The sequence below is a fragment of the Balaenoptera musculus genome, chromosome 4, assembly GCF_009873245.2.
Source record: "Balaenoptera musculus isolate JJ_BM4_2016_0621 chromosome 4, mBalMus1.pri.v3, whole genome shotgun sequence".
Classification (NCBI taxonomy): Eukaryota; Metazoa; Chordata; class Mammalia; order Artiodactyla; family Balaenopteridae; genus Balaenoptera; species Balaenoptera musculus.
In genome coordinates this window covers 93,694,997-93,710,954 of record NC_045788.1, presented here as the reverse complement: position 1 = coordinate 93,710,954, position 15,958 = coordinate 93,694,997, and the positions used below count along the sequence as shown (strand labels likewise).

Below are 15,958 nucleotides of genomic sequence, written 5' to 3'. Positions count from 1 at the left end.
CACAGGGACCAACTTTCCACAGCCCTGAAGACAAGGGGTAACACCCCAAAATATGGACTCATTTTCCACTCTACCTTCATTGGCCGAGCAGCTGCCAAGAACAAAGGCCGCATCTCCCGATACCTGGCAAACAAATGCAGTATTGCCTCACGAACTGATTGCTTCTCTGAGGTACCTACCCATGTATTTGGGGAAAAGCTTCTGAGAACAAGTTGAGGAGCGGCTGTCCTTCTATGAGACTGGAGAGATTCCATGAAAGAATCTGGATGTCATGAAGGAGGCAATGGTTCAGGCAGAGGAAGCGGCTGCTGAGATTGCTAGGAATCTGGAGAAACAGGAGAAGAAACGCTTGAAGAAGGAAAAGAAAAGGCTGGCTGCGATTGCCCTGGCGTCTTCAGAAAACAGCAGTAGTACCCCGGAGGAATGTGAGGAGACAAGTGAAAGACCCAAAAAGAAGAAAAAGCAAAAGCCCCAGGAGGTTCCTCAGGAGAATGGAATGGAAGACCCATCTGTCTCCTCCAAAGCCAAAAAAAAAGAAATCTTTTTCCAAGGAGGAGCTGGTTAGTAGTGATCTTGAAGAGACAGCTGGCAGTGGAAGTCTTACCAAGAGGAAGAAATCTTTCCCCAAAGAGGAACCAGATAGTGACTCTGAAGAGTCAGGAAACAGGAGGGTCCCCAAAAAAAAGAGGAAATTCTCTTCCAAGGAGGAGCCTCTCAGCAGTGGACCTGAGGAGGCTGCTGCCAGCAAGAGCAGCAGCTCCAAGAAAAAGAAAAAGCTCCAAAAGCTATCCCAGGAAAATTAGAATGGACATTTCCCTAGTAGGGCATAACTTACAGAGATATTTCCCAACCCATCCCCTATAGCCCAATAAAAATAAAAAAAATAAAAAATAAAAAAAAAAATAAATGCACCCCAATGTTCACTGCAGCACTATTTACAATAGCCAGGTAATGGAAGCAACCTAAATGTCCATTGATAGGCGAATGGATAAAGATGTGATACATATATACAATGGACTATTACTCATCCATAAAAGAGAACAAAATTGGGTCATTTGTAGAGATGTAGATGGACCTAGAGACTGTCATACAGAGTGAAGTAAGTCAAAAAGAGAAAAACAAACATTGTATATTAACGCATATATGTGGAATGTAGAAACATGGTACAGATGAACCAGTTTGCAAGGCAGAAATGAGACACAGATGTAGAGAATAAACGTATGGACACCAAGAGGGGAAAGTGGTGGGTGGGAGGTGGTGGTGGTAGGATGAATTGGGAGATTTGGATTGACATATATACACTAATATGTATAAAATAGATAACTAATAAGAACCTGCTGTATTAAAAAAATAAAAGAAAATTCAAAAAAAAAAAAGTAAATAAAGAATGAGTACCAAAAAAAAAAATGGTGGCCATGGATTCACTATATAATTTGATGATTATGACAAGGTGTTTTCCTTAGTTTTTCCTGAAAGGTAAAACTTAAAGCTTGATAACTTTGTTCATTTACTCAACAAACACATGGAGTGCCTAATCTTCTCTTGGTAATAAGCTGGTATGTATTTTATACAAAGATGAATGTGACCTAGTCCCTACCTATATTGAATTTATAATAGAGAATAAATGATCAGTATTGATTCAATTCCAAAATAATTGTTGAGTACTTATTCAGAACAAAATACTCTTCTATGTTCTATGATGTTATTTAAGGTAGTAAAAGCTACAAAATAAATGCTCTCAGAGAGTTAGTGGTCTCCTTGGTAGATAAGCTGTACACAGTGCCATAAGGGGGGATTCCAGACAGTGGGAAATTAAGTAACAAATTCAGTGGTAGACACTGTATGTATGAGCTCTAGGACCTGAGCAGTAAACACACACTTTTAGTTGGATGAATTAGTGAATGCTACTAGGTTTTCCACACCTCAGTGTTGGCTTAAATCCCCAAACTCATTACTAGAGATTCTTACAAGTATTCATACTTGTAAGAAGTTAGCACTGGTAGAGAAGAGTTTGTGTATAAATTGTACAGTGACCACTCAAAGACGCATTCTCATTAGGTAAAAGATGCCCTGAATGAGTTTTCCCTATACATCAATGGTCTTCAATTATACTGCTCACACAGTCTCAATTTCCATAATCAAATAAGACGTGATTAACTAACAAGCGTTTGTACACAGGTTGATAAAGTTCCTAAGTTTGCTCCTGCTAAAGAAGAAAAACAAAATGAGGAGGAGGGGCAGTGGAAGAAGAAGAGGGGTAAAGAGAAAGAGGAAAGAAGGAGACAGTGGTAAAGAAGAGAAGGAGACAGAGTAGGAGGAGGGAGGAGGAAAGGACAAAGTTTAGGAGGAAGAGAAGAAGGAACAGAAGAGAAGAAAATAACTTTAATTTGCATAGGTATTAACTACAATGCTAAGTTATCCTATCTTTTGGAATCCTATGTTTGCTTTCCTGTTTGCCAAATTTATATCATTTTCCAGCTTCCCATTGGGTTACAGTACTACCCAAACTCCTTTTCATGATCTATGTCTTTAATGATTTAGATTCTACAATCTTTTTAATTTCTTCACTGATCACTATTCTTCTTGATCACTATGTTGTAGCCACTAAATTCATTCAGTTCTTTGCTTCTGTAGGTTTCCTATTCCTTAAAGTCCTCGAATATATTTTCTCTTCTGACATTCTTCCAACTGGTTCTTTGAATAGCTGATACCATGTATGCTACATTCTACGAGAGGGTCTCAATGTCATTATTACTTAAAGTATCTCTTCATCTGCATATTGCAGTACTATGTATTGTTTATTATATTTTATAATTTTGTGTTTGTTTCTTTATCTTTACTTAAATTCTATTCCTACTACACAAAAAATGAGGCAGGGACAGTACATGTCTATTGATCATTGACTACCTAATGCTACAGATAAGTATTGCTCATAAAGTAGATGCTCAAGGAAACAGTTTTTAAATAATGTAAACAATGGGTAAATTAATGTGTAAATTAAAAAATAAATGCCTGCTGTTTTTTTTATACTCTTTATGGTTCCAATCCTCTTATAACCTTGATAGCTCTTTGAGATTTCCAAATTTCTAGTCATCTGGAATTATTTAATTATTCTTTGACCTTGACCACATTTTCATTCCAAAATTTGTTATGACTTTTTTTGGCCACAATCCTGAGTCTCACTTCACCATAAAATGTCAACCATGGTTGTGCTTTGAGAAACTTTTATATATTGGTTCATATTCTGAAAACATAGCAGGCTTTTATTACTTACCTAAATAATAACAAATACTTGCTTCTTTATTTTTGGTAGAATTAGATTTTGTTCACTATTATGACTTAAGAGTAAAAATCTAATAGTCAAATATGGTAGGCCCATTCTTAGCAGTGATTGACTTACAGTCACTGTGAAGTGACTGTGAAATGGCTAAATTTTGACAAAAGAGATACATAAAAAGAAACAGTCTCTTATGGAACTTCATGTTCTGCCCCAGTGCAAAGTAGTTTCCTGTTGGTAACAAAATTTATCTTCAAAAGTGTTATTGTGTTACACTATTGCCAACTATGTACAAGTTGGACCATGGACAAATCAAAGACCTTCAATGTTTGGCCGACATTGTCCTTCTCTCATTTTTGTCTTAAGGGAACTGAAGGAGGCAGAAAAGATTTGACAGTCAACCCCACCTCTCTTACATTGTACATAGAAGAACACAGAGTGGGGCTCAACACCCCGAGTGTGCCCAGAGCAGAGTGGTTTGGAAGATAGAAGGACCTAAAACTCTACCAAGTATTAAGGAACTGGAAATCTCTAGCTGAGGAACAGAGAATGGAGACATCCCTTCAGTCGTCTTCCAAAAATGAAAAACTGTCATGTTGAAAAGGCTTAGACTTTCTTTCTGCATTCTAAGAGGACAAAACTACAGTATAAGTTATAAGAAGGCAGATTTCTTCTGTCCATAAGAATGTATTTCCTAACAATTTAGCCATATAAAATTTGCATGGGCTGACTCATAAGGTAGGGAGTTCCTTACCTCTGAAGATCCCACATGTCACGAAGCAACTAAGCCCGTGTGCCACAACTACTGAGCCTGCACTCTAGAGCCCGTGAGCCACAACTTCTGAGCCCACGTGGCACAACTACTGAAGCCCTCATGCTCTAGGGCCTGTACTCCGCAACAAGAGAAGCCACCACAATGAGAAATGCACACACCGCAACGAAGAGCAACCCCCGTTCTCTGCAACTAAAGTCTGCGTGCAGCAATGAAGACCCTATGCAGCCAAAAATAAATAAATAAAATAAATAATTTTTTAAAAATGTGTTGAAAAAAATTAAAGAAAAAAATAAACTCCCTCATCACTTATGTTTAAACATAGCACAGTGAATATTCTTGAATTCTTATTGATTCAGAGTTCTTGTTCAGAATATAAATTTTCTAATATCCTCAGGGATTTTTTTTGGTAATAGATCTGTTTATACTAATTATAAATGTCGTCTGATTGCAAAACATATTTGCCTGGTTGTGTATTTCTTCCAATTCCTAGATTTGATCTCTTTGGTTTAGTTTTATATATGGTTTTCAACCTGTTGGCTTAAAAAAAGCATATATATATACAAGTTTACAATTAGCAATTGACTGATTTTTAAAAATTTCTTCTATGGTTTAAAGTATCAATGCTTGTATATTTCATTTTCATGACTTCTAAGAGTTTTTTTTTTTTGTTGTTGTTGCTTATTACTGAATTTATGGCATATTTTAAATGGTCAACTTTGAAAGAAATCTAATCCTGCAGTAGAAAATTTGTATTTACTATGCAATAAAATATGCAGACTAAGTCTATCAGGCATGAAGCGAGTATACAAGTTGATACAGATTTCTTAGATCTTTTTGGTTAGTGTTCTAAATACCTCTAGATGTCAAGCCTCCTATAAACATCTCCCATTCTTACACTAGTCCTTGTAAACCCCAGCTACTCAGACTTCCATTTTGATACTCATATAAATTAGATCCATTTGTGCAGCATTGTCTTAGTGGCCAGAGGAGATATTCTCTGCTCATAAGAAAATAATCAAATGTATGTAAATCAAGCATATGCATTTTAAAGTTACTAAATGAGTCAGAAAATGCCATTCGATCCCTCTTCAAAACAATTTTTTGTTATTAAATACTTGTGTTGTAATAAAATCTTTTGTTCATATTTTAGTATCTCATACTTGATTGATAATCATCAACCTTAGTTGTTTGCCATAAGAATTGATACGTTACATTACTTCTGAAGTTAGGCTAAACTATTTATTGCAAATAGGAGAAGATAAAGATATTTTTATTTTTAGCGGCCATCTTAAGCAGAGAAAGTAAGGGTCTCTTTGCTAATAAGCACATTTATTCTAAGACAAGTACAAAATTATGCATTTAGAAGAACAGTACAAATTCAGGCTTTATGGCTCAGGGGGGTCCCCTATGGTCCCAGATCTTAACCCCACTTGAAATTTAAACACTTACATCTAGAAAGGTAAATCCCTCTGGAGTTCTCTCACCATCTGATTAGTCTGTCTTAAACCGTATTCTTTTAGATAAAGCTCCGAAGTTCAGTAGAGTTTGCTCACAGAGCCCTAACTGTGCAGAAACATAAAACATAAAAATGTTTTCTCTATAGCTCCACAACATGTTATAATCTTCTACTATAACTGCAGAATTTTTATTTCTCCTCTTATGTTGTCAATGTTGCTTCATGTAAGCTTCTATTAGTAGATGCATATACATTTTCAATTTTTAAGTCTTCCTAATTTATTTTCCCTTGCATCACTCTGATATGTCTCTCCTTATCTCTACTCTGGTAAAATTCTTTGGAAGTTGTATTTATCTGTATTTTAAGAGTAATTCCAGACTTGTTATGTGTTTTGTTTGCATGCTATATCTTTTTGTATTCCTTTTTTAAATTAATCTTTGTGTTGATATTTTAAGTTATGTCTTTTATCATATAGTAATTTCCATTCAATCTGTGCTGCAGTATGTATGTTGAATTCTACCTTGGACATTTTGAATGTTATGTTGTTTTTTAATTGCAGTATTTAGACAGTTACTATTTAATGTAATTAGTGATGTAGTTGAACTTAGGTCTACTAAATTTATTTATTTATCATTTGTTTTCTGATTCTTCTCTCTTATTTTTCAGTTTCATCTTTCCTCTCATCTCCTGGATTATTTGCATAATGTTAAATTATATATTGGTTTATGGGCTATAGTTGCTCTGGGGATTACAAGAAAAGTGTCAGTCTGCTTACTGTGCAGATTGTACTATTTCTATTAAAATATAAAAGGCTTGCAAACATATAGAATCTTTTCTCCTCCCTAGGCCCTTTATGTTATAGTTATGATGTCTCTTACATATCCACACATTGTAAACCTTACCTTACTTAAATAGAAAAGTCAATCTTTTATATTTACCCAACTGTTTAGTATTTTTCTTCTTATTCCCTATTTCCTATAAATCCATGTTACTCTGGTATTATTTCCTTGTAGGCCAAAGAACTTCCTTTAGAAGTACCTGTAGAGCAGGTTTGCTGTTCTGGAATTCTTTTACTGTTTCATCCTTTGGGAAGGTCTTTATTTTGCTTTCATTCTTGAAAGATATTTTCTCAAGATATAGAATTCTAGGTTGGAAGGTTTTTTTTTTTTTCAAAACTTTAAAGATATCATGCCACTGTCTTTTGGTTTCCACGTTTTTGATGAGTGATTTGAAGTCATTTGAATTATCGTTGTCCTGTATATTATGTGTCATTTTCTCTAGCTGCTTTGAAGGCATTTTTCTTAAGTTGTGGTATTCAGCAATTTCATTTTGGTATGTCTGTCTGTGTGTGTTTTGTTTTTGTTTTTTAGTTTCTTCTGTTTGGAGTTCACTGAATTTCTTGAATATCTAAGTGTATATCTTTCAGGAAATTTGGGAAATTTTGGCCATTATTGCTTCAAAATTTTTTTTCTGCCCTAATATCTTTCCCTTCTCTTTCTGGGACTGCAACAGCATGAATGGTATTTCTTTTGATGTTGTCACATAGATCCCTGAGGCTCTATTCTTTTTTTTTTTCAACCTTTTCTCATTCTCTTCTTCAGACTGAATACACATTATTGATCTATCCTCAAGTTCAGTAATTCTTTCCTCTTTCATCTGCACTGTTATTTGAGTCCAGCCAGTGATTTTTCTTTTTTTTTTTAATTCCATTTTGTTTTAGTTTCTATTTCTACACTGAGAAATTCTATGTTTCCATTAATTTAATGAAACATATTTGCAGTAGCTACTTTAAAATATTTGTCTGATAATTATACTATCTAGGTTTTCCCAGGTTCAGCATCTGATTGTCTTTTCCCTTAAGAACTGGTCAAATCTCTCTTAGCTCTTTTTATGTTGAGTAACTTTGGATTGGACCCTGGATATTTTCAATATTATGTTGGGCAGACTCTCTTTCCTTTAAGAATCCTCAGGAGAACACTGATTTTTTGTTTTGTTTTATTTTTCTGGGCAGCCAACTGAGTTAGGTTCAGAGAACGTTCTGGCAGTACAATTTTCAGTTCACTTTTCAAAGTTTATTCCTCTTTGAATTTGTCCCACGCATGTACTACTCAGAGATTAATCTAAGAACTGGGCCATGTCTAAATACATGGGAAGTTCTCAAAGACTGTGCTGTGTTGCTTTCTTTCTGTCCTGTGTGTGAGCAGTCACTCCTGTGAGTGAGCCCAAACCTGTGTTGATTCACACATAGAATTATGGTACCCACCTTCTCTAACTCTTTCCTCTCCAGGATTCCCTCTGCAGTCTTCAACCTGTATAGGCCCCATTAACTGTTTCTTCAGAAATATGGGGTTCTTGAGTATTGTGGGTTGAATTGTGTCCCTCCCTCCAAATATGTTAAAGACCTAGCCACAGGCACTTGTGAATAGAGTCTCTGAAAATGTAGTAAAGATTTAAGTTAGATGATGTCCTACTGGAATAAGATGGGCCCTTAATCTAATATGACTAGTGTCCTTAGAGGAGGAGAAGAGACACAAAGATAGACACATACAGAGATAAGAACACCATATTTCTGAAGACAGAGACACTAGGGAGAACATGGCCATGTGATAATGCAGGTAGAAATTGGAGTGATATCTCTACAAGCCAAGGAACACCAAAGAGTGCTGTAAACACCAGAAGCTAGAAGAGGCGTGGAAGGATTCTTCCCTCCAGGTTTCAGAGGGACCTGCAGACACCTTGATATTGGACTTCATGCCTCCAGAAATGTGAGACAAATTTCTGTTGTCTTCAGCCACCCAGTCTTTGGTACTGTGTTATGGAATCCCTAAGAAACTAATACATTACATTTTTATCTCTTGCAATGCTGTCCTGGAAGGCAGCTCTGGGACAGTGCCTATACTCTGGGCAGATCTAAGACAGGAAAGGGGAAAAAATATAACCTGGTAACATCACTTCTGTATGGATCATATTTCCAAGTTTTGAAACCCCTTTACAATCTGCCTGCTTTTGTTCAAGAGCCCTGACAAATTCATTAGTATGCAACAGACTTACACCTACATATGGAAAAAGGACTCATCTTTAACTTTTAATTTCTGGAATTAAATCCATTATTCTATCCCACTTATTTTAGATTTTATTCCCAAATCATAGTTATTTGTCATATATTTTAATCCAAAAATTTAATAGGATTACCTTCTTTGTCCTTCTCCAATTCATTTAAAAATATACGGAAAGGGTAAAAACAAAGATCCATTAAATGTCATTAAAAATAAATCCTTCTCCTAGTTAGATGTCAATCTTAATTAGCCTTTTGGCATCAAAGCCATAAGCAAAATATGAATTGATTAACCGGTGCCTCTGCTAGCCCACATCAAGGATCTCATAAAATATTTTTATCAGGGACTCTTTCTAAATTCAATACACAACATATCTGAAAGTTCATTTTGCTCTACCAATAATTGTATGGCACATACACACAAAAAGGAAATAATGCTAGTGTAGTATAACTTGCACATACTATAGCAATTGTGTATTTTTGATACAATGTATTCTCATATCCAGTGAAAAGTTACTCAAAATTCTGTCTCTATATTTAAGTAAATTTGGGATATTCTGGGCAATAAAATGATAAAGAGATGAGTTTTATAAACTTCATGCATTCTCTGAGCCTATTTATGTTAATATGAAAAAATACTCATGTAAATACACACACACACACACACGGCTGAATTTTATAAACTTTTTTGACCAAGGAATTCTTTTTATGACAATATTTATTAATATTTGAGGCAAAATTAGTGTTTTTTGAAATATGTTTCAGAATTACTCTTATAGGTAATCCTGTTGATCATGTTAACTCCTAATGATACCTGTTTTCCTTTTTACCCACTTTTATATTTTTTTCCTTAGTGTTCATAAAAATTTAAGGATAATTATTTGAGTTTGCCAACAAGTTTCAAACATAATGCCAGGCATTACGTAGTTTCCAAACTACTTTTTTTTTAATTGTGGAGAATTTGCCAAAAACTAGTCATGTGGCACCACTGCAGTTCATAACTGCAAAGGTTCTGAACAATGACTGCTCTAGTTCAATTAGTCCCCTATGCCCTGCCCGTTCCTATATGTCATTTGTATGAGTTGGAAGACTAACTCTTAGCAAACAATTCAGATGTTTCATGACCTCTTCAAATATATTGGGATTTATTTCACTCTTATTCAGGACGAAGTTATACTTTCTCCATAAAAGATGTTTTTATTATTACACCATTTCCCCCAACTAAACAATTTTCCTTTCTGTTTTTCTTAGAATCTCAATGCTGAGACTCTTCTCCTTTTATTGTCTTTACCCTTATTCCTCTTATAGATGTCAGTTTCTAGGGTGTATGCCATTTATTTGTATTAACCATCTTAATATATGATCTTTTAAAATCAGAGATAATCAGTTAACTCCATGTGCAGGCCTAATGATTGCATTAGATTCAAACCCACTGAGCTAATTTACCTTTTCATTGTCTGAACTGTATTTTAGAGGTTACCGTAACTCTTAAACCTCTTCTCTTTTGAAATCGTTAATCAAAAAAAACTTTTACTTATTGAATTTTTAAACATAAATATTGTGTCAGTTGCATTCCTAAAAACTAGAATATTATTTTAAATGTTTGGTGCATGGATTGCCTAAATAAAAATATTTTTAGTGATTATTAAAAGTTCCAGACTGATCCTAGGCCTACTGAATCAAGTTCTCTAAAGAGAATCTACTGTTTGAATTTTTAGCAAGCATTTGGGTGCTAACAATTGAGAACCATTGGTCAAGGATTACACTTTATTTTTTCTCTGTTACTATGACCAGTAATATTAAATTACACGGCTTCTTCCTATTTATTTCTTTTGAAAAATAATGAAAATCTTTTATTCCAGTCTTGTGTGCTACCCAACAGTGTTTGTAAAATTGATCTAAAACACCTTCATTTATTAAAATATATTCTCCTCTACCAATTTACCATGAATTTTGTGCTCATATAGTCTCTTTCATTGCTTGGATCCTCAAAGAATTTTTTTTTTTAATTCTTGTGACCCTCACACTATACCAAATATTTTATTCTTTATTTATGTATTATCTTCTATACTATTCTATTACATTAGGTTCAGTTTTTTTTAAGCTGAGAAGTATGTCTTTAGAAATTCATTTTTGAATGCCAGCAGCAAATTGCAGAATATTTTGTACATAGAAGATGCTCAATATATTTGATAAATTGAATTTGCCTTATTTCCTGATAATTTCTTCTCATTTTTAGAAGGTGGTTGCTTCACTAGGGTTCAGTAGGGTTTTAATGTCTCATCTGCATTCATAACATCTTACTAACTCTTATGATCTTGTGTATGTGAGATTTTTTTCCCTTTGACTCTTAAGATGCATGCCAACCTTTGCCAGGAACTTCTCTATCATTTCTGTATCATGAACAACACGATTCTACTGCATGATGCACAACTTACTGCTTTATTTACTGTTAAAATGGTGTGTCTAAAAGTACGGTCATTTGTGGTACTTCAACAAAAAATTTTTGTGCTAATATCAATTTGGAAAATAGTGAGCTGAAAAAAGTTTAAATGATTTTTTACTAGACAACTCTCCAGGTTCTGCACTATATTAATCAATAAATAAGTACAGTTTTTAGTCTCTCAAATTTATTAAACCCAAGAAAAACAAAATAAATTAAAATAAAATGAAAAGAGAATCTTTTTGCACTGTGTACATCTCCCAGAACAGTATTACCTTAATTATAAACATTTAGTGTTAGTAACTTAGTAAATCAGTATTCAGTAAATTAATAAATTGATTTTGGGGACGTATTAGAAAATCAAAATATAAAATGAAACAAAACTACCAAATAATCTTTAAAATATTTGCTTAGAGAATACTGTTTCTTGATTTAAAAATTAAAAAAACAGAAAAAACAGAAAATAAAAACTTCACAAGGGGCACCATAGTAGGGTTATAAATTCTGCAATATTCATTCAGCAGATATTTATGTTCTGCTTTATAAATAATTATTTCTACCCAAAATGTTTTCAGTAATAATGAAAAATGAATCCATTCCTCATCAGTTCTCCCTAGGATCAACAACTCACACTATGATCTCATGCCATAGGATAATCCATTGTAACTAATCATATTCACCATGATTAAAACTAACATTTAGCCACTTCCCTGGTGGTCCAGTGGTTACGGCTCTGTGCTCTGACTGCTGAGGGCCCAGGTTCAATCCCTTGTCGGGGACCTGAGATCCTGCAAGATGTGTGGTGCAGCTAAATCAATCCATAAATAAATCTAATGTTTAATTGATCTTTTTTCCCCCTCATCTTCAGAACTAGAAATAATATTTTTAAAAATTTTATATTCCTAAACTTCTTACATAATGATAAATAAACACTGAACACAATGGATGATTACTTGATTCTAATTCAAACATAGAGTCAATAAATCACAGATACTCCCTGGATTTAATTTTCATACACATAGAGTTTACAACCTCCCTAGTTAACAATATATACAGTTTTATGATTTCACATTTATAGAAAAAGATTCATTATTAGAAATTGAAAAAATGTTTAACTTCTCTCAATAGGCATTATGCCATTATTTATGTTAAATCATTGTTGAAATAACAGTTTGTGGTGTTCATTTATTCACTGGGCTGAGTATCCTCATCTTCCTTCCCACTGAAGGATCCAATCAATCTTAATCTATTCATTATTCCCTACCTTACCCATCTGTATCAACCTTCTTCATGGAGAAATTCCCAGTTCTGCAATAAATCATTCACTATAATTTTTTATTGCCTCTTGACAATGTGAGTTCACAATTAATTGGGAGTCAAATTAAGGGCTGATAATGAAATTAATCAAAATGTTACAAATGTAAGTCTCCATGCTTGGGAAGATTGTTCAAAACGAAGCTGAATCCTTTGAGAAACAGGGCCATTTGTCAGCCATTTCCAATACTTAAAAATGTTTTAATGCTATACAAAGATGATGCCATCCTTAGGAAATTTAATCTCATAAGAAATGCTATTTTGAGCCCTCTTCAATACTCCATTAGGACTTTGAACAAAAGGCAGATTTTTGCTTATAATTTTGAGAAACGTTTAGCCAGACTCATCAAAAAAAAAAAAAAAAAAAAAAAAAAAAAGGGAGAGGGCCCAAAATCAATAAAATCAGAAATGAAAAAGGAGACTTTACAACCAACACCACAGAAATACAAAGGATAATAAGAGACTACTACAAAAAACTGTGTGCCAATAACATGGACTACTTAGAAAAAATGGACAAATCCTTAGAAAGGTACAATCTCCCAAGACAGAACCAGGAAAAAATAGAAAATATGAACAGATCACTTACCAGTAATGAAATTGAAGCAGTAATTTTAAAACTCCCACCAAACAAAAGTCCAGGGCCAAATGGCTTCACAGGTGAATTCTACCAAACATTTAGAGAAGAGTTGTTACCTATCCTTCTGAAACAATTCCAAAAAACTGCAGAGGTAGGAACACTACTGAACTCAATTTAAAAGGCCACCATCACCCTGATACCAATACCAGACAAAGATATCACACAAAAAAAGAAAATTACAAGCCAATATCATCGATGAACACAGACTCTAAAATCCTCAACAAAATATTAACAAACTGAATCCAACAATACATTAAAAGGATGATACACCATGATCAAGTGGGATTTATCCCATGGATGCAAAATTTTTTAAATATTCATAAATCAATGTGATACACTACATTAACAAATTGAAGAATAAAAACCATATGATCATCTCAATAGATGCAGAAAAAGCTTTTGATAAAGTTCAACATCCATTTATTATAAAAACTCTCCAGAAAGTGAGTATAGAGGGAACCTACCTCAATATAATAAAGGCCATATACAACAACCTACAGCAAACATCATTCTCAATGAAAAACTGGAACCATTTCCTCTAAGATCAGGAACAAGAAAATGATGTCTACTCTCACCACTGTTATTGAACAGTTTTGGAAGTCCTAGCCATGGCAATCAGAGAAGAAAGAGAAATAAAAGAAAGCCAAATTGGAAGAAAAAGAAGTAAAACTGTCACTGTTTGCAGAAGACATGATACTATACATAGAAAATCCTACAGAGGCTACCAGAAAACTACTAGAGCTCATCAATAAATTTGGTAAAGTTGCAGGATGCAGAATTAATACACAGAAATCTTTTGCATCCCTATGCACTAACAATGAAAGATCAGAAAAAGAAATAAAGGAAACATCCCTATGCACTAACAATGAAAGATCAGAAAAAGAAATCAAGGAAACAATCCCATTTACCATCTCATCAAAAAGAATAAAATACCTAGGAATAAACCTACCCAAGGAGACAAAAGACCTAAACTCAGAAAACTACATGACAGTGATGAAAGAAATAAAAGATTACACAAATGGAGGAAGAGATATACCATGTTCTTGGGTTGGAAGAATCAATATTGTGAAAATGACTATACTACCCAAAGCAATCTACAGATTCAATGCAATCCCTATCAAATTACCAATAGCATTTCTTACAGAACTGGAACAAAATATTTTACAATTTGTACGGAAATACAAAAGACCACAAATAGCCAAAGCAATCTTGAGAAAGAAAAACGGAACTGGGGGAATCAGGCTCCCTGACTTCAGAATATACTTAATTGATACAAAGCTACAGTCATCAAAACAGTATGGTACTGGCACAAAAACAGAAATATACCTCATTGGAACCGGATAGAAAGTCCAGAGATAAATACATGTACCTACGGCCACCTAATCTATGACACAGGAGGCAAGAATATATAATAGAGAAAAGATAGTCTCTTCCATAAGTGGTGCTGAGAAAACTGAACAGCTATATGTAAAAGAATGAAATTAGAACACTTCCTACCACCATACACAAAAATAAACTCAAAATGGATTGAGGAACTCAGTGTAAGGCCAGAAACTATAAAACTCTTAGAGGAAAGCATAGGCAGAACACTCTTTGACATAAATCGCAGAAAGATCTTTTTCGAACCACGTTCTAGAATAATGAAAATAAAAACAAAAATAAACAAATGGGACCTAATTAAACTCAAAAGCTATTGCACAGCAAAGGAAACCATAAACAAAAATGAAAAGACAACCCACAGAATGGGAGAAAATATTTGCAAATGAAGCAACTGACAAGGGATTAATCTCTAAAATACACAAACAGCTCATGGAGCTCAATATCTAAAAAACAAACAACCCAATCAAAAAATGGGTTGAAGATCTAAATAGACATTTCTCCAAAGAAGACATACAGATGGCCAAAAGGCACATGAAAAGATGCTCAACATCACTAATTATTAGAGAAATGCAAATCAAAACTGCAATGAGGTATCACCTCACACCAGTCAGAATGGCCATCATCAAAAAATCTACGAACAATAAATGCTGGAGAGGGTGTGGAGAAAAGGGAACTCTCCTACACTGATGGTGGGAATGTAAACTGGAAGAGCCACAATGGAGAACAGTATGGAGGTTCCTTTAAAAACTAAAAATAAAGCTACCATATGATCCTGCAATCCCACTTCTGGGCATACGTCTGGAGAAAACCATAATTTGAAAATATACATGCACCCAATGTTCATTGCAGCACTATTTACAATAGCCAGGGCATGGAAGCAACCTAAATGTCCATCAACAGAGGAATGGATAAAGAAGATGCAGTACATATATACAGTGGAATATTACTCAGCCATAAAAAAGAATGAAATGATGCCATTTGCAGCAACATGTATGGATCTAGAGATTGTCATACTGAGTGAAGTAAGTCAGACAGAGAAAGCAAATATCATATGATATCGCTTATACGTGGAATCTAAAAAAACGGTACAAATGAACTTATCTACAAAGCAGAAGTAGAGTTAAAGATGTAGAAAACAAACTTATGGTTACCAGGGTGTAAGGAGGGGGGGAGGAATAAATTAGAAGATTGGGATTGACATATACACAGTACTATATATAAAATAGATAACTAATAAGGACCTACTGTAAAGCATAGGGAACTTTACTAAATATTCTGTAATGGCCTATATGGGAAAAGAATCTAAAAAAGAGTGGAGATATACATATGTGTGTGTGTGTGTATATATATATATATATCTGATTCACTTTGCTGTACACCTGAAACTAACACAACATTGTAAATCAAGTATACTCCAATAAAAATTTTAAAACAATACATTAACAAATTGAAGAATAAAAACCATATGATCATCACAATAGATGTAGAAAAAGCTTTTGATAAAGTTCAACATCCATTTATTATAAAAACTCTTTATAAAGTGGGCATAGAGGGAACATACCTCAGCATATTAAAGGCCATATATGACAAACCCACAGCAAATATCATTCTCAATGGTGAA

The 15,958-nt window shown here is 34.1% G+C and overlaps 1 pseudogene; it reads left to right on the top strand.

Annotated features, from left to right (window-relative positions):
• Positions 1-223: 223 nt before the first annotated feature.
• On the top strand, positions 224-803 carry LOC118894835 (annotated as a pseudogene).
• The last annotated feature ends 15,155 nt before the right edge of the window (positions 804-15,958 follow it).